The sequence below is a fragment of the Myotis davidii genome, unplaced genomic scaffold, assembly GCF_000327345.1.
Source record: "Myotis davidii unplaced genomic scaffold, ASM32734v1 scaffold507, whole genome shotgun sequence".
Classification (NCBI taxonomy): domain Eukaryota; kingdom Metazoa; phylum Chordata; class Mammalia; order Chiroptera; family Vespertilionidae; genus Myotis; species Myotis davidii.
The window spans coordinates 225,048-228,296 of NW_006298968.1; positions in this window are offsets into that span (position 1 = coordinate 225,048).

The following is a 3,249-nucleotide window of genomic DNA, read 5'->3' on the forward strand; positions in this document are numbered from 1 at the left end:
CATGTGCTGGGGGTTGGGGGCGGCCGAGGAGAGGTCAGTTGAGGGGAGGAAGGAGATTTATGTAAGACTTTAAACAATAAATAATTTAAATTTAAAAAATATATAAAATCAAATAAGTAAAGAATTATGTAATCTTTCATTAGAATTGCAAAATAATCAAACACTTATGATTTATTTATATATTTCTTTGAAAAACTACATACTTCCTAGACCTTGTATTAAAAAGTCTGAGAAGTAACAGCAACCCATTTAGCCATGAACATCCAAAAGTGCACAGATGTGGTCAAAATGCCATTGCGCTGAAAGCAATGACGACTCCTTTGAGAAACAGTTGATTTTATACCTGGGGCCATAAATGAGACTGTTCCAATTAACAATGGAACTCTTATAGTGTCCAAAAGCAAGGAAGCCATCAAAACATGTGTGGTTGTCAAATGAATATAGAAATCAAAGATACACAATTTGAGCTTTGAAATGAATACCGTATTTGCCGGCGTATAAGACGACTGGGCGTATAAGACGACCCCCTAACATTTCCACTCAAAATACAAAGTTTGTTATATACTCGCCGTATAAGACTACCCCCTCTTCCGCACACCTTCCACACACCAAATAAAAGGTAAAACAATATCAGATTTGATTTTAACATTTTAATTTATATTCAAATGCTTATGACATGCAGGAAAACTGTCACAAGGCTGTATGTAATCAAACATATACATAAAACAGTGCAAGTTTATTACCAGTAAACATACCGGTAATTCACTAAAGAAAACACACTCTATAGACTGGTACCGTAGATGCTTCTCAGGAACACAGGCAAGCAGCCCACAACCTAGAGGGACTGTCAATGATAGAAGTAAGATAACAAATAGAGGGAGAGCAAGTGCCGGGCAAGTCCCTAGCAAGTTTGCTGGCGTGACAGTTTCACCTTAAAAGCCTTCAAACTCCTCTTCATCATCTGATATTAAAAGTTCATCAACGACATCTTGGTGCCATGATAGGGATGATAGGGGTTTGACTGGTCGACATTTTCTATGCTGTACTGTACAATGGGGCAGTATTGTGGTTGGCTGTTGGCTGTATACAAAGCCTGATTTGATTGGTCCCTGCTCCCTGTTTGCCCGCCCTGTCACTATAGCAGTCTGGTCCACCCTTGCATCAGCATCTCCCTGGGACCTCACTAGTGCGCAAGTGCGAGCTCTTCAACATTCTAACAGGCACCATGATAGCGCAAAATCGCGAATCTTCAATGCATATGTAAAGAAATATACGGTAACCCGAATTTACCACACTCGCAAAATCGCACACAGCCAACCATACACCCAGTATGGTATCGCGATTCGTGATTTTGCGCTATCATACTGGGTGTATGGTCGGCTGTGTGCGATTTTGCGAGTGTGGTAAAATCGCATAACAGCAAAATCGCATAACAGCCGAGCATACACCCAGCAGCGCTGCTGATGCCTGAACGGTATGTGGAATGAAGTGGGCGGGCATCGGGAGGCCACTATGGCACGGGGCAAGCACTATGGGCAGTCTATCTGAAGTGTACCTGGCGTATAAGACGACCCCCCACTTGGAGGCATATTTTTCAGGGCCAAAAAATCGTCCTATACGCCGGCAAATACGGTAGTTACTGTAATTATATAAAAGTGTAAATAGAGATGCCAATAGCATTAATGGATAACTAGAAGCAATAAGAGATTCAATATAGTAGCAATATATAAAGTTACATAAAAAATCATACCTTCATGTATTTAAGCAGTAGCAATTAAAGGGAAAAGTAGAAGAGATGGCACCATTTACATTGCCAACAAAAATGAAATATAGCCTAGTAATGCATTTAACAAGAAACGTGCAAAACTTGTATGGAAAAAAAAAACTAACGCTTTTCTGAAAGACACAAAACTGGAACTTGAATAAAAGGAAAAATAGCATTATTCTTCAGTAGAATAATACAAAATCATAAGTTGATGGCAACATTTTAAAGTATTTTTATGGAGCTAGATTCTATAGTTTATACAACTAAATGAATAAGCAAGAATATCCAGGAAACAGGAAAAATTAAACAAAAAACAGCAATGAAGCAGGTCTATCAATAACAGATATTGGAATATATTATACATTTCTATAATTTAAACAGTGTAATATTAGCACATGAGTAGACAATCAGATCAAGTGGGGGGAAGAAAATACAGATATAACTCAAGTACAATGTGGAAATTTATGTATGTGATAAAAGTGGTACCTCAAGACACTGGGAGAAAATTTGACTTTTTAAAATTTAATGTTGTTAAAACAGCTAAATAGTCCTTTGAAAATAGATAAAATTGAACATAACATCACCTAGATAAGATTTCATCTCAAAAAAAGCCCCAAAATCTTCAACATTAATCTTGTGTTGAGAACCAATCTGAGTATCCAAATTGAAGTATATTCTGGAAAAACCACTGGCCTGAACTAAAATAATGTCAATACCAGAAACACACACACACACACACACACACACACACACACACACGGCTAGGAAAGTATTCTAAATTGAAGGAAACTTAAAGAGACTTGAAAACTAGTCAATGCAATATGTGATCCTTGTTACAGCCCAGATTTATAGTTCTAAACGATAGGGTAAGCGAGGATTTGGGAGGGAGGGGGCAGTGGTGGAGGGATCAGTTGAGGAAATTGGAATATAGACTTCATGCACTAATTGAACGGTGTTTAGTGGATTCCTGCTTCCTGTGGCTGGAGAGCCTAATGAGGCACGTATCTCCTAAGGACACTGGCTTGTGAGCCTACAGGACAGTGGTCCTCAAAGGGGGCGATGTTGCCCACCCTCCCACTCCAACTTCTGGCAGTGACTGGAAACATTTTTGGTTGTCACGAGGGAGGGAGGGCTGCTCCTGGCAGGGTTGCCAGGAGCGCCACTGCACATTGTGCAATGCTCACGACAGTCCCCCGCCCCCACAGCAAAGACTCATCCTGCCCAAAGCGTTAACAGCGCCCAGACGGAGAAGAAGACCTGATTCGGGAGATCCCTATCTTAGGGGGCAGGTACCGGGACATCAGACCGCATTAAATGAAATTGTCCTTTGTGCATATGAAACGTTAGATACGGTTAAAGGTGAAGGGTTGCGAAGTTCACAACACAACCAACTCAAATTGTTCAGCAGAGACACGGTCCATGTCCTTCCGCCCTGGCTTCCTCCAGCCTGGACCCCGGGGGGCGGGGACCACGCCTCCCCAGCG